The sequence below is a fragment of the Castor canadensis genome, chromosome 5 (assembly GCF_047511655.1).
Source record: "Castor canadensis chromosome 5, mCasCan1.hap1v2, whole genome shotgun sequence".
Lineage (NCBI taxonomy): Eukaryota > Metazoa > Chordata > Mammalia > Rodentia > Castoridae > Castor > Castor canadensis.
This window is the reverse complement of record NC_133390.1, coordinates 34,754,757-34,779,729: the sequence shown is the minus strand read 5'-3', so window position 1 is coordinate 34,779,729 and position 24,973 is coordinate 34,754,757. Positions and strand designations below refer to the sequence as shown.

At 34.6% G+C, this 24,973-nt stretch overlaps 1 protein-coding gene across 2 annotated transcripts in view; it reads left to right on the top strand.

Moving 5' to 3' along the window:
• Gbe1 (1,4-alpha-glucan branching enzyme 1) overlaps positions 1-24,973 on the top strand; it is a 278,447-nt gene that overhangs the window by 58,381 nt on the left and 195,093 nt on the right. The gene's annotated exons all lie outside the window — the stretch shown is intronic.

Below are 24,973 nucleotides of genomic sequence, written 5' to 3'. Positions count from 1 at the left end.
AAACTCAAAGTTAGGTTTCTTAGCTCAGAGTCTAGTGAGGTAAAGCAGCTGTATAAATTACTATAATATAACCTGATAAGTTTTATTCTAGAAGGATAAATAAATGTACATGACATGATAAGGAAGAAAACCCAGGTTTGAAAGAGGAATAACTGGGTAAAATAGCATTGGTAAATATAAAGAATAAAAAACCAAAATGATAATTCTTTAACACCATAGAAGGGTATAGTATTTAAATTTTGATATTACCAGACTCAAAAGCTTACATTTTTTATTATCCCATTTTTATAACATTCCAGAAATGGCAAAACCATAGGGACAGAAAGTAGATCATTGTTATCATGGGCTAAAGGTTGAAAGTAAAGATTGAATGAGGAGTGTGAGGGATCTTTTTGGGGAGGTAAAAGTATTTTAAATCCTGTTTGTGGTGGTGGTTGATAAATATTGTATATATTTATCAAAATACATAGAAGCATTCACATAAAAAGAATGAATTATGCTGTTTGTAAATTATACTTCAAAGAACCTAATTTAACAGGAGCTGTACTGTTCAATAGAAATAAAATGTAAGCCACCAACATAATTTAAAATTTTAGTAGTGGCATTAAGAAAAGCAACATGACAAAGTTATTTTAAGGAGAGGATGGGGCAGAAGGAGAATAATTGAGGGAATGGACCAAACCAGAATACATTAAATGCATATATGGAAATGACACAATAAAACTCTGTGTACAGCTAATATATACTAACATAAACATTAAAAAAGTGGCATGAGAATAGTTGAGTGAATTTTCATAATCTTTAGCCAAATATACAATATTATTATCAAATTAACATATAATCAGTATTATTAATGAAGTGTTTTCATTCTTCTTGTGTACTATGTCTTTGAAATCTGGTTATTATCCTTTTGCAGATGCCAAATTTTCATGGGCAATACTTGACACATTTTTCAGTTTAATAAAATTTTCAGTTTAAGAGTAAGCTAACATACCTGTTTTTTTTTTTTAAACTTAATTAAAACTTCCAGGAGTTGACTTGAGTAATATTTTAAAATTTAAATTTAGTAAAATAATGAAAATAGAATAAAATATAAATTTCACTTTCTTAGTTTCATTCCTTAATATCTTTTCAAGTGCTTAGTATGCATGTGTAGCTACTCACTCCTTTATTGGAAAGTTCATGTCTCTATGCAGTCACAAAAACAGGTGATTTAGATGCTTGTGTTTCTGGACAGTTATTGGAAAGCTTCATGGACAGCTTTGTGAGTATGAGATCTGATATTTTAGAATAGTGTGGCACAGTGATATCATCATTTGAGTTTAGTAGACTTCTCATTAAATTATTAAAATAATTTTTTTATACACAAACATTTCTTGTTTTTTGAAGGATGAGGACATAACCATATTTATTTAATGCTGTCAAAAAAGAGAGATGGTAGGGAACTGGTAAGGGAGAGTAATGGAAGGGGTTGAATGAACCAAAGTAAAGTATAATCACAGTGGGGTACATTGTCAACCCCCTTGAACATTGACTTAGAAATTAATAATGAAAGACAGGGTTCTAAAATTCATACAGTGTTTGTGTGTTGGGGGTACTTGTGGGAGGGAGGATGATGAAGAGAGGATAGTAAGGTGATGGAACATGGTTGATGGATTTCATATATTTATATGAAATACAGCAATGGAACCTCTTGCAATTACTTAGAGTGGGATGGGGAGGGGGTCAAGGGAGAGAGATGTTGGTGCTTTCTACCAATGTACAGCATAATCCTATTTTGAATTATCACAATGAATTGTTATTAGGATATTTCTTTTTTTTTAAATTCATTTATTCATTTGTGCCTACATTGTTTGAGTCATATCTCCCCCACACCCCTCACCCTTTCCCTCTCCCCCCTGTCCTCCTTGCTTCCAGGCAGAGCCTGTTCTGCCCACTTATCCAATTTTGTTGAAGAGTAGACATAAGCAATAATAAGAAAGACATAGCATTTGTGCTAGTTTGAGATAAGGGTAGCTATGCAGAGAGATTCCTAGCATTACTTCCAAGCACATGTATACTGTAACCCAGATTGGTTCTTTTCTACCAGACCTCTTCACTATTTCCTGGTCACCTTCCCATATTGACCTCTGTCATTTTAAGGTTACTATTTTAGCTCCTCTACAGTGGGCATATCAAATACTTCAAGTTTTGGGTTCTCCACCTTTCCCTATTCCTCCTGTACGTGTTCTCCACTCAGCGTGTGACCCATGTCCAATAATATTACTGCATTTTTTTTAGGTCTAAAATCCTCATATGAGGGAGAACATACGATTTTTGGTTTTCTGAGCCTGACTAGCATCACTTAAGATGATATTCTTCAGTTTCATCCATTTACTTGTGAATGATAAGATTTTATTCTTCTTCATAGCTGAGTAAAATTCCATTGTGTATAAATACCACATTTTCTTAATTCATTTGTCAGTAGTGGGGCATCTTGGCTGTATCCATACGTTGGCTATTGTGAATAGTGCTGCAATAAACATGGGTGTGCAGATGGCTTATGGAGTAACCTGAGTTACATTCCTTTGGATATATTCCTAGGAGTGGGATTGCTGGATCATATGGCAGATCTATGTTTAGTTTTTTTAACAAGCCTCCATATTGTTTTCCAGTGTGGCTCTACTAGCTTGCATTCCCAACAGGAGTGCATGAGGGTTCCTTTTTCCCCACATCTTTGTCAACATTTGTTGGTGGTGGTGTTTTTGATGACAGCTATTCTAATAGAAGTGAGGTGGAATCTTAGTGTGGTTTTGATTTGCATGTCCTTTATGGCCAAAGATGGTGAGCATTTTTTCATGTGTTTTTTGGCCATTTGGATTTCTTCTTTTAAAAAAGTTCTGTTTAGTTCAGTTGCCCATTTCTTTATTAGTTCGTTGATTTTGGGGGAGTTTTGTTTTTTGAACTCTTTGTATATTCTGGTTATTAGTTCTTTGATGTATAGCTAGCAAATACTTTCTCCCACTCTGTGAGTGATCTCTTCAGTTTAGAGACCATTTCTTTTGTTGTGCAGAAGCTTTTTAATTTCATGTAGTCCCATTTGTCCATCCTTTCTCTTAGTTGCTGAACTGCTGAGGTTCTATTGAGGAAGTCCTTGCCTATACCTATTGCTTCCACCATATTCCCTGCTCTTTTCTGTACTAGCTTCAGTGTTTCAAGTCTGATATTAAGGTCCTTGATCCATTTTGAGTTGATACTAGTACAAATTGATAAACATTGATCTAGTTTCAGTTTTCTGCAGGCAGATAATCACTTTTCCCAGCAACATTTGTTAAAGAGGCTATCTATTTTCCATCGTATGTTTTGGTACCTTTGTCGAAAATAAGGTGGGCATACCTGTGCAGATTCATATCTGGGTCCTCTGTTTGGTACTGGTCTTCATACCTGTTTTTTGTGCCAGTACCATGTTGTTTTTATTGCAATTGCTTTGTATTATAGTTTGAAGTCAGTTATTGCTCTTTTTGCTGAGTATTGCCTTGGCTATTTGTGGTCTCTTGTGGTTTCAAATGAACATTAGGGTTTATTTTTCAATCTTTGTGATGAATGTCATTGGAATTTTGATGAGAATTGTGTTGAACATATAGATTGCTTTTGGTAGTATAGCCATTTTTACTGTGTCAATTCTACCAATCCATGAGTATGGCAGGTTATTCCCCATTCTGAAGCCTTCCTCAATCTCTTTCTTCAGAGGTTTGTAGTTCTCCTCGTAGAGGTCATTCTTATCCTTTGTTACGTTTACTCCTAGATATTTGATTTTTTTGAGGCTATTGTAAATGGAATTGTTTCTATATAGTCTTTCTCAATCTGCTCATTGTTGGTATATAGAAAAGGTAATGATTTTTTGAAGTTTATTTTGTATCCTGCTACCTTCCTGAGGCTGTTTATGGTGTCTAGGAATATTTGGGTAGAGTTTTTTGGGTCTTTGAGGTATAGCATCATGTTGTCTGCAAATAGGGATATTTTGACAGTTTCTTTACCTATTTGTATTCCTTTTATTCCTTCTTCTTGCCTTATTGCTCTGGCTAGAAATTCCAGTACTATGTTGAATACGAGTGGGGATAGTGGGCACCCTTGTCTCGTTCCTGATTTTAGAGGGAATGGTTTCAGCTTTTCTCCATTAAGTATGATGTTGGCTATAGGTTTGTCATAAATAGCCTTTATAAGGTTGAGATACATTCCTTCTATTCCTAGTTTTCTTAGAGCTTTTATCATGAAGTGGTATTGAATCTTATCAAAGGCTTTTTCTGCATCTATTGAGATGATCAAGTGGTTTTTGTCTTTGCAGCTATTAATGTGCTGTATTACATTTATAGATTAGTGTATGTTGAACCACCCCTGTATCCCTGGGATGAAGCCGACTTGGTCGTTGTGAATGATCATTCTGATATGTTGTTGGATTCAGTTTGCCATTTTTTATTGAGGATTTTTGCATTGATGTTCATTAAGGAGATTGGCCTATAGTTCTCCTTTTTTTGGAGGTGTCTTTGTCTAGTTTTGGGATGAGTGTAATACTGGCTTCATAAAATGAGTTAGGCAGTATTCCTTCCCTTTCTATTTCATGGAAAAGTTTAAGAAGAGTAGGTATTAGCTGTTCTTTAAGGGTCTGATAGAATTCAACAGAGAATCCATCAGGTCCTGGACTTTTCTCTTTTGGTAGACTATTGCTGCTTCAATTTCTTGTTGTGTTATAGATCTATTTAGTTGCTTAATATCCTCTTGGTTCAATTTTGGATGGTCATAATTATCTAGTGTCTCTGCTAGGTTTTGGAGTCACGGAGCTTGCACTATCTGCTTCTGTACCCTAGTCACCATCTTGGATCCTCCCCACACAAACATTGTTTTTTCCCCCATCTGATCTAAGTGACTGCTTTGGCCACTGGTTTTTAGTTTCTACTGCATTTAGATAACAGCCTACAATTGAGACATTCTTTGGCACTCTATGATATTATTGCTTTTAATTTCCTCTTATTAGACTATAGGTATTCATTGAAATTGTTGAAGTTAAAGTTTTACATAAAGATATTAAAACTGATATAACAGTAATGTAAGAATCAAATTCAAATATGATGTATTTGATATATTTTAAGAACTTTTGTAAATGGTACAATGTACCCCCACTCAACACAACAATGAAACAAAAAAGTCAGAGATAGTTTATTAGAATGAGGATCCAAATAAAGTCTCTACAGTGCAAAAAAGAAGTGTAATGCTTATATTTGTGTCCCTTCTCCCATATTTATGATTAAACCCGCAAATAGGTTTTATAATTATCAAAATATAGGAAAGAAACTGTACAAAAACCAGATTTTAAACTCTGATTATAAATAAAGCTATGTTTATTAGAAGTCCATATTTATGTGTAAAGAATTACATTTAATAATTTTAAAGATTGTATTTGACTTTAATGCTTAAATATCTACAATAAAATTTAAAACATCTTTTGTAAACATAATTAACTTACATGGTGTATATTTAATGTAAATAGGTTATCAGTTAACTTTCTCTTTGTACTTTAAGTTGATTTTAAAAATTCTACCTTTGTAAAGGTATGTTGTGTAATTATAAATCTCTCTATATTCAGGTGATGGCATTGCAGTCAGTAATTTTTAGTCAGATAATATTAATGCCTAAAGTTATAAATGGAATTAGATTGAATCGTAGGCTTTTATTTTTACAGGAGAGATAGGAAATTTTAAGGTGTGAAAATGCCTTAAATCACAATCATGAAATTTTCATTGATCAAATAGGGTCATGCAGTATCTTGTGGAAATTTAAGTGTCAAATCAGTTTTTTTAGGTGAAAGGATTTTTATTTTTTTGCCTTAGGTTATGTGTACTAAGGGTCTGTGTACTTGAATTTGCAAGCTTTTTTTTAACTACAGAGTTTTGCTTTTTAGAAACAAAAACAAAAACAAAACAAATGATGATTTGGGAGCTGGGTCTGGGGGTTCATACCTGTAATTCCAGAACTCAGAAGGATGGGCAGGAGGATCACAAATTGAAGGCCACCCAGCCTGGGCTATAGTGACACTGTCTAAAAAACAAAACAAAACCAAACAAAATATAATACAACACAACACCAAACACAAAACAGAACAACAAACAAAAAAGTCAACAAACAAAATAAAATGTTTGGAGCTGTGGATGTAACTCATTGGTAAAATATTTGCCTATTGTATGCAAGACCTGGATTCAAACCCAGCACTACAAAATAAATAAATAAACAAAGAAAAAAGAAAGAAAATTCAAAATGGAGGAAAAATTATGAATCAATCATACATTTGAAAGATTTATTAAAATATCAAGGAATAAACCTAACCAAGAAGATGAAAGACCTCTACAATGAAAAGTTTTGTTGAAGAAAGAAACTGAAGAGTACACTAGGAGACAGCAATACCTCCCGTGTCCACTCATTGGCAGAATTAATATTGTGAAAGGGCTGTAGTACTGAAAGCTATCTATAGATTTAATGCCATCCCAATCAAAATTCAACCCTAAAATTAATATGGTAGCATAAAAGACTCCAAGTAGGCATAGCAATCCTGAGCAAAAAAGAGCAATGCTGGAGTTATCAAATTATACTACAGAGGCACAGTAATAGAAACAGCATTGTCATGGTACAAAAACAGACATGTGGACCAATGGAAGAGTAAGGAACCAAAAATAAGCCTATGCTGCTTTTAGTGACCAGATTTGCAAAAAGATAACAGAAACATTATTTGGAGAAAAGACAGCGTCTTCAACAAATAGTGCTGGGGAAAGTGGATATCCCCATGTAGAGTACTGAGACATTTCCTTATCTCTCACCCAATGCAAAATCAATTCAAATGGAACAAAGACCTTAACTTAAGACCTCAAACTTTGAAACTACTCCAGGAAAACATAGGGAAAACACTTCAAGAAATAGACATAGGCAACACCTTTCTCTAGTAGCTCAGGAAATAAGAATTCAAAAACTTAAACACCAAAAGAATAATCCAAATAATTAACGCAAATGAATTGAACAGACGGTTCTCAAAGACAAATAAAAATGGCCAAAAAATGTTTAGCATCTTTAATCATCAGGGAAATGAATATTAAAACAATACTGAGATTCTATCTCACCCCAGTCAGAATGGCTGTCAGTAGGAAAACAACAACAAATGCTGGCGAGAATTCAGGAAAAAAAGAACTCTTTCACTGCTGATAGGAACATAAATTAGTCCATCTACTATGGAAATCAGTGTGGAGGTTCTCCAAAAAATTAAAAATAGGACTTCCCTGTGATCTAGCCATACCATTTATGGATATACATTCCTAAGAATGAAAGTCAGCTTTCTAAGTATGTCTAGATTTTAAAATTAACAAGGGTATAGACTTAACTCTGTATTATGGAAATGTATACATGCAATCAGAAAACCTTAGCATATTGTCAGGTGTTTTGATTTCTTTCTTCCTTTCTAATCATTTTGGGAATTGGCTATACTGTGTGTTGTTTTTCTCAGGGCCTACTCATAATATTGCTGATAAAATGTTGTGTATTTTTTTTTCTTTTTGCCAGCTGACCTGAGAATATTTTAGTTACAAATGCTTAGACAAGTCAAGTATAAATGACTGTTAAAAACAAGCAAACAAGAAAACCCCTTAAAAAAACAAAAATCCATGTTTCTTCATCTGGCTCAATAGGATAAAGGTGATGATGTTTGTCTTAAGCACTCACCTGAGTAGCTCTTGGTACTAACTAGCTTGGAATCCTATACTGTATCCACTACTACATTAACATTAATCAGCAAGATTAAAAAATATTCTAATTTGAAAATATCTTTTTTCTTATTAAAAATTACTATTACATTTATTCCCAGCTACTTATGAGATGGAGATCAGGAGTATCATAGTTTGAGACCAGCCCAGCCAAAAGAGCATCTATCTCAAGAACAAGACTGGTGTACTGATACATGCCTGTAATCCCATCTACCTTGGAGATATTGGTTGGACAATAACAGTTAAAGGCTTCCATGGGCAAAAGTGAAACCCCATCTGAAAAATAAAGTAAAGTAAAAGGGCTGAGCCATGGATCAAGTGGTAGGGCACCTGCCAATCAAGTTTAAGACCCTGAATTCAAACCTCAGTATATCAAAAAAGAAATAGTAATTATTAATTTCAAAATGTAGTTAAACCTTGCTAAAAATAATATGGTTTAGTCTGTTGTGCTAAACCTAAGGCAGATCTAGCTTTTGCCATCCACATTTTCAAAAACACTTGCAAAAACAACTTCATGTTAAATATAATGCATATGTTTTTCTTTATTTGAATGAAAATGAAACAATCATTTCTTTTTCTTTGACTTACTTTTAAAAACTCAGTCTTTTAAGCACCAAGCACCCATTGCAGAATATTGTATGTATAATGACATTTCTCAGAATTGGAATCTTACCATCCAGAAATTATCTCTGGCCAATCTAGACACTGCAATAAAGGTTTGAGATGAATTTATAAAACTTCAAATCATGTGCAATACAGGAAACACTCATTCTTTAGAAAACTAAATGTGATTTAAAATATCCTCTGAGTTTTGGTACTAAATCCTGTTTATTGCAGGTTGCTAAAATAATTGAGGAGAACCAGCTCCTTTCCAGTATCTAGATGATAATAAGAGAGAAAAGCAGTAAACTAACTACATATGTCAATATAAAATAATTGGGTTCCTTTTTGCTATAACTGAAAACATTTCATTTGAAATTACTAAGTCTAGAAGCTAGGCATTTTTCAAATAACCCAAATGTCTGTCATTGATAGAGTGAACTTTAATACACACACACACACACACACACACACACACATATACACTATAATTCTTATGCCTATAAAAGGAAATCACTAATCAGTTTGCAGAATGGGAAAGTTACTGAAGGGAATTTTACCTTGGTTTTCTGGACCAAATTTGTCTGTAATCTTTTTTCAGTTACACAGTGGCTAAGATGTTACAGGGTCACAGGAGCCCTTATGTTCCTTAATCCTGCGTTTTCTGAAACAGTGCTACTTAGTGTGTTCTATAGATCATTATGGCTTTGTGAACTGGAATCAGTTTGCAGTGATATTGTCAGAAGTTGGCAATAAGCATTTAGAAGCTTTGATAGTGAGCTGACAGAGTAATTTTTATTTCTGTTGAGTCTAATGATGGAAATACTAAAACTGGATCTTGAAATTTTTAAGTATTTTTCTTTGGATTTTCAAATAATTTTATTAATTTTATGTAAATATTGGTTTAGAACAGATCCGAAGTTTTGAAAAAGGTAATTGATCATCATAGGTAGTTCGAGAAGCACTGATCTGAAACTTAATGATTATATTTATTGGTTTCTAAGTTCTTTGTGATTGAAACGTGTAATTCTGATATTAACTGTTGTCACATTCTCTTCCTTCTCACCTAATCTATGGTGACTCTATTAGTCAACTCTTACTGTGGTATGGCATGTTACAATCAGCTTCAACATTTGAACAGCTTATAACAACAAATGCTTCTTTCTTGCTCATGTTGTCAGCTGTAGCTCTGCCCCATGTCACATTCTTTGTAGAATCCAGAATAATAGAGAAGGCTGTATGAGGTACATACCAATTTTCTGAAAAAGCAAAAGAGCAATGGAGGAATCCCGTGATGGCTCTGAAAGCTTCAGCTTAGATGTGACAAATAAGACTTGCACTTCCATTTCATTAACTAAATAATATCACCAGTCTTAACATCAGTGAGGCATGGAATGAGAATACTGTTTTATGCAGGCTCTTGAAAAATGGAGGCTAGTAAAATAGTTATACATTTTTTAAAGACAGGAGTATATTCTGAGACATGTGTCATTAGGTGATCTTGTTTTTTTGGGAACATCCTAGAATGTACTTACCCAAAGGAAGAGGACTGTGAAGTCACTTTGTATCATAGACCACCATATAATCTTATGGGGCCACTGTTGTACATGTGTTCTGTTGTCATCTGAAACATTGTTATGCAATACATAACTGTATATATGACCCCAGGAGAAAGAAGCACATTTTTATTATATAAAGTGTAAACTTTCCTTTTTTTTTTTTTTTTTTGTATCAGGTATCTTACAGTCTTTTCTGTGGTAAGGGTGTAGGTTTGATAGGACAGTGATCCAACCAGATTACTCACATGGCTTGTTGAAACTTCTACTGACTTGTGGTTTCAAATGGAACTTCAAAGGAGTCTTGCCAGGTAGACATTTTTGATTCCAGTGACTGCTCTTTGAACCTCTGTGTGTTTTAGTTATGTGACTTTGCTTCAGTTTACTTCTGGAAGTTGTGATGATTCTAGAAAGCAAATTTCTTGGGCTGGTGTGGAAACTCTGGATTGCAAAGGGGTGGAAAACTAAAAGGTAAAGGTGGAAAGCTTTAGGGCTGTTTATCAAGACAATGCCTGTGCTGAGAAATAGTCTGTATGTGACCCTCAAATAAGTAAATAGCAAATAGGTGTTAAAGTTTTCAGTACTTCTCTGTCTTTCCAACCTGATGTCGGTTCATTTACCACCTTTATCTATTTACTAGACTTGGTGAATTTACCTCTTTTTGACTGACTCCACTGTAAACAATGCTGACCACCCACAGGACACACAGCACTGAGAGCACTGAGAGTAGATTCTTGTCTGTTACTCAGTATAGTTCTGTGTATACCTGTTATATCATGTTCAGATAGTAAACCAGATTCCCCATTCCCCCAGTGTCTCGAATGCTAATTCTTCTCATTTTATTTTTATAACATAGCTTATATAAAGTGCTGAACTATGAGTATGATAAAAAGAAAGTTATTGGGTATTAGGAAAATTCCTGTAAGGGAGTTGGATGGTGAATACAGTGCAAAAAAAGTGTGCACATGCATGTAAATGCAGTAATGATACCTGTTGTAAGTAGTCCATGATGGGGGTTGGGGGGGTTAAAAGGGAGCAGTGGAGTGGGTGAATTCAAGTATGATATATTTGATACATTGTAAGAACCTTTGTAAATGCCACAATATACCCCCACACAGCACAACAAAAAAAGAAAAAAAATAAATATTTTGAATTCACTGGCATAAGTGAGCTGAATAGAAGATACAAACTTAACTGAATTACACATACAGATTATTTTACATGAGTTTTTTTATGCTTTCATTCCATTTTAGTTCAAAGGAAATTAGAATTCACAAATGTTTGTTATAAATATTGGTTCATATACACGGGATCGCTCAAAATCTTATAAAGAATCCAAATGCAAAGAAATGGCTTTAGCCTTACATCAGAAGATGGGTGAATGTTTATATTTTAAATTAAAAAAATGTTGCTTATTTCTCCATGTGTATATAGGCATACATATATATTTTTACATTTTCAGTTTTCAGTAATATTTTCAATATTTCTACCAACTTCAGATCCAAAATTGTGCTGGATCAGAGTTTTGTTGTAATGCCTAATGGGATTATTTTTATGGGAAATATCCTTATTTCCTAGGGATTTTAGGAGATTGCTGTTAGGTATATTAATGCTGGAAGGTAGATTTTGAACTGTACAACATAAGTAGTAATTTTCTAGCTTCATACTGCTTTTTATAAATATCCTGTTAAAAAATTTATGCTGTGTGAATAATACGATGTTTTCTATGAGGTTTCAATTTGGTATTTCTCCTGTAGTTAATGTAGGTAAAATTTCTTACGGTTCTTTTTTAGCAGTTGTCTTTTGAAATTTTGATAATTTTGACCCATAAAATGACTCTATTAAGTTCACTACTTACTTCCAAAAGGCATATTATTCATATTCTCTTATCATATTCTCTTTTCTTAGAGAAGTAATGTTCTATTTATAATAGTCACATCTAAGTGATTATAACATAGATGATTATTTGTCTGATTACAGTGAAACTATTCATTTTAAGTTCAAATTGCATTATTCTAAGAAGCTATCACTCATGATAGACATTTAAGGCAACAATTTAATTTGTTGATATTTTTCCTTATTATGCCTCAGATGGCATACTGAATGTCACTTTGAATTGCAGAAAGGTTCAAAGAAGTGTGGTAAATCTGCCAAGGGTGAGAAGCATCCAGGCAGTCATCCCCAATGGAGCAGGTGAAATTCACTGAGTGGCCTTGAAGCATTAATGTTTGAATCTGTAGCTTTCTTCTCCCCTCATATCCTGTCTCCTTTCTCTATTACTAGTTTGTAATTCTTTACATTTTTAGTTCTTGTCCAAACATTTTCTTCTCAAATTTTGTAGGCATTTTGAAACTTGGATAGGTCTTTTTGGGGAAAAAAGGAAACCTTCACTTTATTATAGCTTCGTAGTTCCTCCTGTGAAACTGAAAGTATTAGTTATAAATTTGGGTGCCAAAGCCCCTTTTCTAATGATGGATTCCTGAAAAAAAAAAAAAAAGACTCAGCCATCTTAGTTGCTCATAAATCAGTGGCAGAAGCACCTCAAATGTGTTATTTAGTGATTAGGAGCCTGAAAATAATACCACATTTTCTCAGTAAGAACAAATGACCTTGAGTATGATGCAATTGTGCAAGAAATCACTGACCAGCAACCACGGAGAGACATAACTGAGTTTTGACTCAAATTTTGAATGCCTAAAATATATTCCCACTTCTTGTGAGTATTTTATTTTTAACATTTTAAAAGCTGAGTTGTATTCACATAGCAGAAAATTAACCACTTTAAAGTGTATATACTTAAGTGCTTTTTTTCATATACTATGTTGTGTGACCACACACTCCCATTGTCCACTTCCAACCCCCCATATGTAATAGCAGAGAGTATTAAGTCCCCTCTTCCTCTGTCCCTTGGCATTTATGAATCTATTTTTTGTCTTTATGCAATTGCCCATTCTGGACTTTTTCAGTATGTGTAGATGACGGACGCTTGCCTCAAACTCAAAGTCCTCCTGCCTCAGTCTCCCAAACACTGGGATTATAGTGGTGTGCCACCACATCTGGATATCTGTTCTTGATGTTTTATATGAATGGAATCATGCAACATGTGGCCTCTTGTGACTGGCTTTTTTCATTTAGCATTTTTTTTAAAGGTTCATCCATTTTGTGTCATGCATCAATACATGATACATTCCTTTTTATGACTGAATAGTATAAACTTATATTTCAGTTCATGGATATTTGGGTGTTTCTGCTTTTGTCTATTGTGAATAACACTGTTGTAAAATTTGTGTACAGGTTTCTGTGTGAATATATGTTTTAGTTGTATTCGATTTTCATGGTTATTGTTCTCTTTTTTTTGCAGTACTGGGGTTTGAACTCAGGGTCTACACCTTGACCCACTCCACCAGCCCTTTTATGTGATGGGTTTCTTTAAGATAGGGTCTCCTGAACTATTTGCCCAGGCTGGCTTCAAACTGTGATCCTCCTGATTTCTGCCTCCTGAGTAGATAGGATGCTATCTATCTACTGAGCATGAGCCACCAGCACCTGGTGCTATTGTTCTTACCACACTCAAATAGCTGTGATGGGCGTGGCTTATCTGATCTTTAATTCTTTCTACCACATGCATTTGTAATGCTCATCAGTTTCTTAAGCTCCCTTGGCCTCTGCATCTGTTGAGTTAGGTTAGTGGGACTGAGGCAAGTTTGGGGTGGTGGGGAGGGACTGGTGGCAAACTGGTGTGGGAGGAAGGGAGAAAGCAGGGAATTCTCCCCTACTCCTGACTGGCTCTTAAAGTGGTACTACATGTGTTGACAGTAGCAGTGTTTTGTAGTTCTTGTTGCTTCTCTGTGAGGTTATGTCAAACAACCACAAAGTTTAGGGGTGAGAGGGGGTGTTCAATTAGACAATGCTTGATACAACAAGGTTTCAAGTAATTTATATGAGGCCTAAAAACAGATGTTAATGTAACAACTATTTTATACAGATTTATACAGCCTATATGGTCCTGAGTAGGTCTAAGAAACTCAGAGGGATCACAGGGTCCTTTGTAGCATGGCAAAATGGGGAATAATCAGTACAGTATGCCAGTTTTCTTAACATGATATAAAGGAACAGAAACCTTGGAGCCATTTTGGAATTTATTTTCTCAGAAATGACCCCCACTTCTTTAAATACATCTGTGTATTATGTACATTTCTATGACATAAGAAAGCATTTTTACTGCACTGGTTCTTTCTGCCTGCCTTCCTTCTCCTTCTCCCTTCCTCCTCCTCCTTCCTTCTCTTCTTTTTTCCTTCCCTCCTTTCTTCTTTTCTTTTTAAAAACTTCAGTATTTCTTGTTTTTCTTAATCCTCACCAAGCCTGGTATCTAATCTTAAGAAGTGAAAGAGATTCAGGTTAACAAAAAAGGTCTGGATTCTTAAAACAAAAAATTAACTTTGGATTAATTTATCAGTGGCTCCTAAAATATCATTAAATAATCAGTCTGGGAGTACCTGTACACCTAAACTCTAGAAAAGTAATATCAAATTTGTTTTATTTTATTTTTTCTGCAGTGATAGAATATAAGGTATTTACTGTTAAAGTTGTATCACCTAAATAATGTTATAATTATCCTCCCTCTCACTAAAAATATAGTTATATGTAGGTATGTGTATATTTTGTAAGATTTGTTTCCAAAACCTGCTAAAAAAAAAAGTTCTTAAAGTTAGAAGAGCATGTGACAGAACTGGAATTTTAATTCAGTAATTTCTCTTTTATCTCCCTTCTGCAGAAGCTTTTTAGTTTCATGTAGTCCCATTTGTCAATCTTTTCTCTTAGTTGCTGAGTCTTTTGGGTTCTAGTGAGGAGATCACTGACTATGCCTGCAAGTTCCAGTGTATTCCCTTCTCTTTGTTGCACTGGCTTCAAAGTTTCAGGTTTTATATGAAGGTCCTTAATCCATTTTGAGTTGATATTTGTACAGGATGAAAGCTATAGATCTAGTTTTAGTTTTCTGCATGCAGTTACCCAGTTTTTCCAGCAACATTTGTTGACGAGGCTGTTTTTTTCTTCCATTGGATGTTTTAGGCACCTTAAAGAGGCTTTTATTAAAATATTGCAGGAAATAATTGTGTTAAGGCATATTCCTATGTTCGAAAGTCAAAACAAATGCTTAGAATAAAACTTAGTAATAATTATTAGCAATATGTTATTTCAGATTATTGTTTTTGAGGGATTTTTAATTTCTTATTTATTTTTGTGCTGTTTTATGTGTTTATACTTAAGCCAAAAGTGTTGAACTGTTGTATTTCCAGAGAATCTATAATTGATTTAAATGATACTTGAAACTTTTTTTGTTAAACTCAACTGAGCTAGAAAAAAATCTCTTAGAATAGCTGTATTTAGATTTTAATGAAACTAGGCAGAAAGGAGACTGAAGTGAATTTCCTTTTTTGTCTTTTAAATGAAAAAGTGCATCATTTGTCCTATATATCTTATTCATCATCAGTCATAGCAAAGCATTCATTCCCATGAGAGAGATAATGGATTCAGAGAGCCGAAGGAATGGAAGATTGTCATTCAGTGCAGATGAGTTTTAGTAATATTCTTATCATAAAAAATTGGATTGCAAAACCTTAAGATTTGGAATTAAGTTGCCATAGATATATTTAATTAAAAGTAGATTGCTTTAACCTTTCTTTAAATTAGAAATAGGTTTAAGATCTTAAATTTATAGTTAGTTTGTGTTTAACTTGTATTCAGGACTTGTGTTCAATGGGGATTTTTTAAATAAGGGTTAGCCCTGAGAAGGTACATTTTAATTGAACTATTATAGTGAAAATATAAAGAAAATATCTGAAAGAATTTATTACTTAGTATATTGGATGATGAATGTGTGGTTTACTTTTCTCCTGTGGAGAAAGTAATCAAACTTATCAAACCAAACTAAAAACTGAGAACAAAAGGGTACCCTTCCTCTACAAGTCCCGAAACATCTTGTTAACACAGTTACTTATATTTCCTGGTATTTTTATGTTATCACCTTATGGGTTGGTTTCTTGTTTGTAGTACTCTCCAGTGATACTAATCTTCTCAAAGGTAAAACATATGAAAAATGAAGCTATTAAAGTAGAAAAACAACCATAAATAAGCCTATATTTTGTGAACAAACACTGGTTTATAACAATCTGACCTTTATCCAGTTGGTTTTACATTAATTAGAGAAAATTAGAATACTCCAGACTTATTCTGTGATCCTAATTGTGTGCTCTTTGCTTGAGACATTAAAAAGAAAGCATGGTTAATATAGAAAGATGTATGGCTGACTTGTATTTCTCCCTATATCTGTCTCCAACTCTGGGTCTGCATTTCCTAGTTTACAGACATTGGATTTCCTTGTTCTGAGCAGATGTTAAAGTTTGGTCTATGTGCACTATGCCAGTTTTTCCACTTGAAAAAAGTCAGAGGAGTAGAGTGGGTGACAAGATTGATACCAATTTCTGCAGCTCCAATCTGTGATCAGGCCTGTGGTTCCTGATCACAATTCACCTTTGAATTTTTCTCCAAAGTTTATTAAGTCAGAAGTTGGGTTTTTTATTCATTGCTCGGTTACTTTCTCTTAAGAACTACTCAGATGAGTAGTAATAGTCCCTTAGGTGATATACCTCACTTGGGAACTACTTTTTTTTTTCTTTTACTTCCAGATCATGCTGACTAGCAGAAAAGTATCTCAAATAAATTATAGATATTAAGCCAAAACAAACTCTGTCAAAAGCCAACTCTCTTCACCATAATTTTCATTTCATTTAGAAAGGAAAGTCTTCTGTAGAAAATAGTCCGTATTTGTTCTTTTTTTCTTCATCTCCACAGGGTTAGGAATCATGAACTGAGATCATCTGAGACCCAGAAGGTAATTGCAGCATTACAGAGTTGTTAATAATATTTTTTCAATGAAAATCGAGGCTCATTCACTTAGAAAGAAAACATGTTCACATTAGGCATACAGAAAATTGGAATTCATTGTTGCAAGCAGATGGGTTGTCCTCATCTGGACTTTGTTTCACACTTTCATCATCAACTTTGTAAGAAGAACTTGCTATGTATATGTTATGTAGCTAGCAAGATCAAACGAAATTTTTTTTTATATGAGAGCTTTTAACATAGTGCCTAATACTTGGTAACTTCACTGTAAATACTTCTTTATGCATTTCTTTTTTTGCTTATTTTCTGACATTTTCAAAGTTCAATGAATAATATGAAAATTTTTATCTAATTTATTGGATCATTCTCCTATTGGTAAGTTTAAACATGTTCAATCTTTTGGTCAGTAATGGTGGTGATGGTGTCCCAAATTGAAATGATACTGTTTTTTTTTTCCCTATGGAATTTAAATGGACTGTATCTGGTTGTGATAGTTAGCTTTCCATATCTGCAATCAAAATACCTGATAGGACTAGTTAAGGAGAGAAATTATTTATTTTGCCTCATTGTTTTAGAGATTTCAGTTAATCATGGCATAGAGGGTTTGGTAAAGCAGAACAACTCACATCATGGCAGCCAGGAAGCACACACAGATAATTGCTGTGCTAGCAGGCTGCTTCTTTCTTCCCCCTTTATTCTATCTGGGGCCTAACATATTGGGTGTGACCACCCACAATTAAAGCAGGTCTTTTGACTTTAGTTAATTCTCCCTGGAAATGCTCTCATTGACACACCCACAAAGTATGGTTTACTAAACTCCTATGCTAATCTTCTAGTCTCTTCTCAATCTAATAAAGTGGACAATCATGATTAACCATCAGAAGCCCACCTTTTGTCAATTTGACATCCACACATATCTCCTTAGTTGATAACATTCTGCTGCTGACCTCCAAAAGTCTTACATCTATTTCACAATGCACAATGAATTCAGTCCATTTCCAGCATTGCTCAAAAGTTCAAGTCCAAAGATTCCTTTGAGACTTAAGGCAACACTGAGCTACAAGCCCTGTAAAATGAAAAACAAAGTACAGTACTTCTAAGATACAGTGGGTTGTGTATAAACATTCCCATTCCAAAAGGAGGAATAGGGTACTAAGGAAGTATCAATCCAAAGCAAGAATGAAATCCAGCAGGGCAAACATTAAATCTTCTGTCTCTTTGTCCACCATCCAGAGCATTCAGTGATGTGATGTGGGTCCCCAAAGTCTTAGACTTTCCCATCCTATGTCCTTACCTTTTGCAAGCCACATGGTCTCTTTCTTGGGCTAGCTAAGTTGCTGCCTGTGGCTTTCCTGAGCAGACATTCCATACTTCTGGCAGCTCCAACTTCCTGGGTCTCCATTACGTCTTTGACTTTACTGTCATAGCTTCAAAGGTGGCTTGCAAGGATCTTGACCCAGTCACATATTGCCTGGCCTCTCAGCTTTCCTTTGAATCTGAGTAGAAGCCACCATAACCTTTATCTCTTGCATTCTGCATGTCTAGAAAACCAGCATCACATTGACAATGTCAGTGTCTTCTGCCAGTTCCAGTAGTAGCTGGGCCCTCTTGGACCACAGTTGCATTGGCCTCTGAGTGCCTGGGTGGCTGTGTGGGAAAACATTTTTCTAGGTGCCTCTGTGCCAGCAGGGTGCCCTGGAGGTGCTCTCTTTTCAAGGCAAAGTGTTTTAAATGAATTTACTCTTTCATACCCTTGATCCTGTGTCATTGTTTATTTTAGCCTCTCACCAAGTCTCAGGACATGAGGAAAATGTTGATGAGTTCTTGCCAGAATGTACACACATGACCTCTCGTCCATTTCTGAATAGAGCGTTTCCATCTGAATCATCCTGAGCACAATCTTCACTGTGCTCCAGAGAGCATTCTGATCTTCTGAGGTCCAGCCAGAGTCATCCATCAAGCTCTTTTATAGCATTCTAGGGCTTCTTGAGCCTGTATTGTCAGACTCTTTCAGTTTCCTCTTACAAACCAGATCCAAATGTTTAAGGATCACCCACAAAGTCAAATTTAGTTAGGGCAACAACTCCATTTCCCTAGTACCAGTTTTCTTTGTTATTTAGACTTTTCATCCTTATGATAGAATAACTGAGATAAACAACTTAAGAGGAGGAAAGATTTAATTTGGCCCACAATTTCAGAGATTTTAGTCCATGGTCAGCTGTCTGTCTCATGTCAGTGGGAGTGTCGTGACTATTTAGCACATGGTTGACAGGAAAGAAGAGAGAATCCTTGCACTAGTGGGCTTCTTTTTTCTTCACCTTTTACTCCATCTGGGTCCCAGCCTATTGAGCGGTGCTAACTATATTCAGGGTGGGTTTTCTCACTTTAGTTAGTTCTCTCTGGAACTGCTCTCACAGATATACCTCAAAGGATGCTTTATTAATCTCCAAGGCTTTGTTAATCTAGTATGATCATACTATTACTGCCCACTCTTAAGTTTCTCCGTTCTTTAGGATAAAACATTCTGGTTCATCTTTTCACCTGGTGTCTCTGCATTTTGTTTACAAGTCATTGTAATAATGTTAATATGAAAAGGCCATATTTGAGGATGAGGATGAAGAGGTGGTGGAGGGTAAGAACTTTAGTAAATGTCACAATGTATCCCCAGTACAACAATTAAAAATAAAAATAACTGGTGAAGGCATGAGAGAAGAAACAGCATTAGGAAAAATAAGGATGTACTATCATAATACAGAGGGAGGGGAGGGATACTCAAGAAAGAGAATGATATGTATAGTGTTATATATCTATTTAATGTGTATAATGTTATATACACTTAATCATCCAATAAGTTCTTGATTCATATTATTTTACTAAATCTTCCCAATAGCCAAATGAGATAAATAACATTAGTGTCATAATTTTTTGGTGAGCAAAATGAAACTTAGGATACAGAGCTAATCCTTGTTAATCTGTGGTGGGGCTAGGATTACATTCAAAGAATTTTCAGTCTGTGCTATAACTTCTGAATTAGAGAAGAGTTGAGGATCATAAGCACTAAGAAAGTAAGTTTCATTTGCAGTTTTTGTGCAGTCTTAAACTTTCCCTTTATATATGAAATACTCCTGAAGAGAGTTTTTTTATAGACATGGATATTCAAATTTAAAAAGTTATAACCTTCCAAAAGTTACATATCTAATATATAGAAACGTTTTGTTGTAAGTATCCCACATGTATTCATTCCATTAATGTTATAATTTCCAGAGATGTTCCAATTTTGTACTCTGAATTATGTGTAAGCACTATATTGTACATCTGAGGCTCAGCTTTATGTCTCCATAAATCAGAAGCTGATTTATACTTTGGGCTAATTTTACATCCTACCCTGTATTTGTGTTTGTGTATGTATTGTGTATATGATATATGTATACATAAATAATAAAAGTATCTATTTTTGAATTTTTATTTGTACTACATGAATATTTGAACAAGTTTTCTGATTTAATAGAGAAGTTCCATATGTTTAATTTCCTTTCTTTCTTAGTTTCATAATATCTGAAGAATGCAAATTTATTCACTTAAGGTGCATTTATTTTTAACTTTGCTACCACTTTTTGAATCCACATTTACTTATACTGTTTTACTAGATTGTTACTATTTTGTGAATTTCACTTTTCAAGGGAATTTGGAAACTTACCTTGAAGAACAATTCATAAAACTTTATTTCTTTGTTGGATGACATGACCTGATGAAGAATTTGGTTTACATGGGTCAAGGTAGGAGTCAAATGTCGTAATACGTTAGTAGATCTTATTTATTTTAAATATGCAGAAACATATGCAACACACCAAACTTTGTGTTGTTATAAAAGACAAACGTAGAGATGTGTGTGTGAGAGGAAGAGAAGGAGAGAAAGGGGGGAGGGAGGGAGGGTAAGAGAAAGAGACAGAGATGGAGAGAGAGAGGGAGAGAGAGAGAGAGAAGGAGAAGGGGAAAGAGGAGAGGGAGAAGGAAAGAGAAGGAGAGGAAGAGAGAATCTAAATGTGTGCATTGAGGTAGAGACTCAAGAGGAACCACCTAACTTTTGAGTATGTTATCTTAGGTAAATAAGAGGAGATTTTGGAGAGGTAGACTTGGGTTAGTATGACAATCTCACTTATAGATAATGATTGCAATGTCCCTCATAGGAAAGCAAGACAATAAAAACATTAAAATGAAATTAATCTTAAAAAAAAAAGCAGGATTGCCATTATTTAAAGTTATGTTCCATGGTTATGCTACTGTCATGAAATGGTTTGCATATATTCATTCTGGTAGGATAAGGTCTATTGATAACAAGATAAATAGATTAAAACATTTCATGCAGAACTTATGCTAGAAAAACCTCACTATTGTAATTTTAAACATGCATATTGCATGTAACTATAAAATGGTGAGTAGTTCTCATAATTATTTGGTTTTCTGTTGTGTGCTTGATGCAGTACCAGAATGAGCAGGATCTCTACCTTATCATGTTTTGATTACTATTTCTGTATCTAGTATTTACAGTCTACTTGAGTTATAGTGTTACATATGAGGTAGAGTTTGTTCACTTCTTTGGAAATCTGTTAGGGATTTTTGAGAAGAATTATGCACATATGGTTACATACATATGACCTTGGTGTTGAATGTCTGTCTGCCGTCAGAGAGCTTGACTCCACACGGTTCTGGGAGGGCTGTAGTCCCTATGGTTGTGGAGGCTTCACAGTGCTTAGTAAAACCAAGAGCTGGCACAGAAAGGACAGATAGTTCTTGAAATATGTGTATATTTCAAAATCTGAAAAAAGATGAAAATCTGAAAAAAGATCAAAACCTGAAACACTTCTGTTCCCAAGCATTATGGATAAAGGCTACTCAACGTGTATGGTGTGTGGTGGCAGTCAGTAGTCAAGAGAAGTTGAAGGAAGCTTTGTCTGTTCAAAATATACCATATAGTTGAGTCCCCCTTTGATGGGGAGCTGATGGTTTGTGGCAGACTGTTAGTAAGTGGTTAAACGTGAGAATAATATGTTAGTGTTAATGCTTTTGTTTCAAATCTGATCAGTTAGAGTAGCTAAGAAAATAAAACTATTTATTTTATTTTAAATAAATTTCTAGTAAATTAAAAGCCAGAAAACATAATATATATTATAACAATATAATAAATAACAAAACTGTTAAAATCTATTTTTAACGGAGGTGCCTTAATAACAGTTAGATTTGTTCTTGAACATGTAAGCCTCCACCTAACTTGCCACTATTTTCTTGAAATTGGGTCTCTGATTTCTGAGATGGTAGTGGGAAATTTGTGAAAATTGATGAAATTGATGGCCTCAAGCATTTTAAAATCCAGATTGAAAATTGTACTGCAAAGAGAGAAGTTTAACCTGAGAGTTTATGCCTACACCAGCATGGCGCAGAGCAGCAACTAAAGCTTCCTCACATCTCACAGATCTAATAAACACATTGGTTCATTTAAGAGTGATTCACTTTTCTTAAATCCCCATTAGGCATTTTAGCAGATTCTCTTTGTTGGGTAATGGTATTTAATATAGCAAGTGAATATAATTTGTATACACACCTAATAATGTATTTCTAATTTATATGAATTGATACATAATGTTTCTGGAGTTTAGGACATAAAGGAGAATATTAAGATCTATTTTCAACTGGAGGAGTGGTTCTAGTGGTAGAACACCTGCCTAGCAAGTGCGAGGCCCTGTGTTCAAACTCTAGTCCTGTCAAAAATGATCTGTCTTAAAGTACGAATAAATACATCCATGTTGAATGTATTTATTTGAATGTACTGTTGAGTTTATGACTGCCAAGTTAGTTTAATATGATCTTGATTTGACATTAAATGTTGAAAGTTTGTTATTTCAATAAATACCTGTTGAGTGCTTATTATGTTTCAGGTTTGGTAGTAGGTTTTATGGTATAAAGAGGAATAAAACTTGATCCCTGAGTTCAGATAGCTTATTGTTAAAGACAGGGAAAATAAATTAATGTAGATGACTTAAGACTTCTTGTGGGAGTTCAGTGGGACACTGATCACTCTCTTACATGGCATACATATTAATTATTGCCATCAGAATGTTGTATAACACACCCTTCCCAAATTCAGTAGCAAATATTCATTTCTCATTCATGATTCTATGGATCTGTTAGAATAACTGTTCTTTTTTGATGTCATGATTAAGGAGATGAAGTAGCAACTGAGATATTTTTGGTGAGGAATTAGACTGCTGGTGAGCAATCCGGAGAGTTCTTGGAAAGTTGTATAAAACTTTATTTGGTAAAAGGTATTAACATCACAATGGCAGCATTTTTCTGTTCTGAACTCCACAGTGGTAATTACTGTAGACTAATGAGGCCTCCTGGTCCTCAGTGTTCTGTGACATAGCTACTTCTCTTTCATCCTACTCCAGATCTTGCTCTCTTCTGGAGTGTTTCATCTCTTTTGAACTTTGACCTAACATTACACTTGCCTTATAAATCTGTACTATTGGATACATCTCTAATTGTCCAATTTCCCTGTGCTCTGTTTCTAGACACCTTGATGAGAATCACACAGCCATGTGAACTGCTACAATTCATGGCTAGCAACACTCCACAGAAATCATTTGCATGTTTCTGAATCCTCTTTCTTACATTCTCTGTAGCAGCTATTTCAGTTTCATCATTCCCTCCATAATCTCCTCCTTATTTCATTACCTTCTCATTCTCTTTCAGTATATTTCCCCTGACGTTTGAGAGAAAATAAAAGCCAGCAGAAAGGAAGATTTCAATTTCTAAACCTTTTCCCTAAAAACATGCCTGTATTTATATTTACCCTTTCACTGTGCTTAAGAAAGCTAGAGGGAGAAATTGGTGTCACAAGTCCATGCTTTGAGTCCCTTTTTCTTTTGCCTGCTTAATATTGTAAATGTATCTGTTTATTTCTTCTTTCTTCTGTCAGCCTCCACCTTGCCGTTTCCTTTCTGTCTGCATTTAGAGTTTCTCATAACTTTCCTTCCTTAAATATATTGGAAAGTGACACACTATCCCCCTTTGAATTCTTGGTCACATTTCTAGAATAGTATTGTAACCTGTAGGTTACCAAATTCATGTGTACACAGCAGACAATTAGGAGACTGTATAAAAGTACAGACACTATTCTGGGGTGGAGTCTGTGGTTTCCTATCTTTTAAAAGTAGCCAGCTTATGAAACTCCTGCAAGAGATGTATATGCATTGATATGGGTGATGCTGATCCTGTAGTATTTTTCATATGTGATAAACGTTTATAAACTTGTAAACCTGTATGTGTGTATACTTATATATGCTGTAATTCATATCATATAAGCACATGTATGTATACCTAAATATGTCATTAGAATATGAGATTTTGTACTCAGCCATTAATAATATAGAGACCAATTAGATTAGAGTATTAGAGTATATTTTTAAAAATCTGCATATATTTTTTCATTCTACGTGAACTGAGTACTTCTTTTGTAATAAGAAACAAAAATATTGGTAGAGAATAGTACCCTTGTGCCTCTGAATCTCCGCGAAAACTTCCCTCCCCTGTCCTTAGTATAGGTTCCTGTCCATACTTGTAATTGATATTTCATAAGAGATGCTTCTGATCCCTTCCAGTGTCTTTAGATTATCTTCTGTGCTACTTCGGCTTCTCTATCTATTTAAGAAACTATTCAAGTGATAAATTGTCTCTCTTTGCTACCCTAAGAGCCAAACATTGTTTCTTACCAATTATAACTCTGAAATATCACGCAAACACATTCTCTTTTTAAAAATCCCTGTCTTTATTGTGTGACTTAAGAGTAGCATATGAGTGGTTAGCCCTAAACCCCGGGAGGAATATCCAGGAGCCTCCTGAAAACTCATGGAAGTTGAAGTCTGAAAAGAACAGTTGGGGTCTGAAAAGAACAATTTGGAAGTCATTTGTGATCTTTGCCAAAATATTTCAGAAGCATTTTAGGGACAGACAGATGTGAGGAAGTGAACATAGAATTCAAGAAATTGGACTGTCAGTGCAAGAAGATCAGGGAGATTTGTAAAGAGAGGTTTGCTTCATTGTTACTGATGTTTCAGCAAATACATCAATTCATCATTA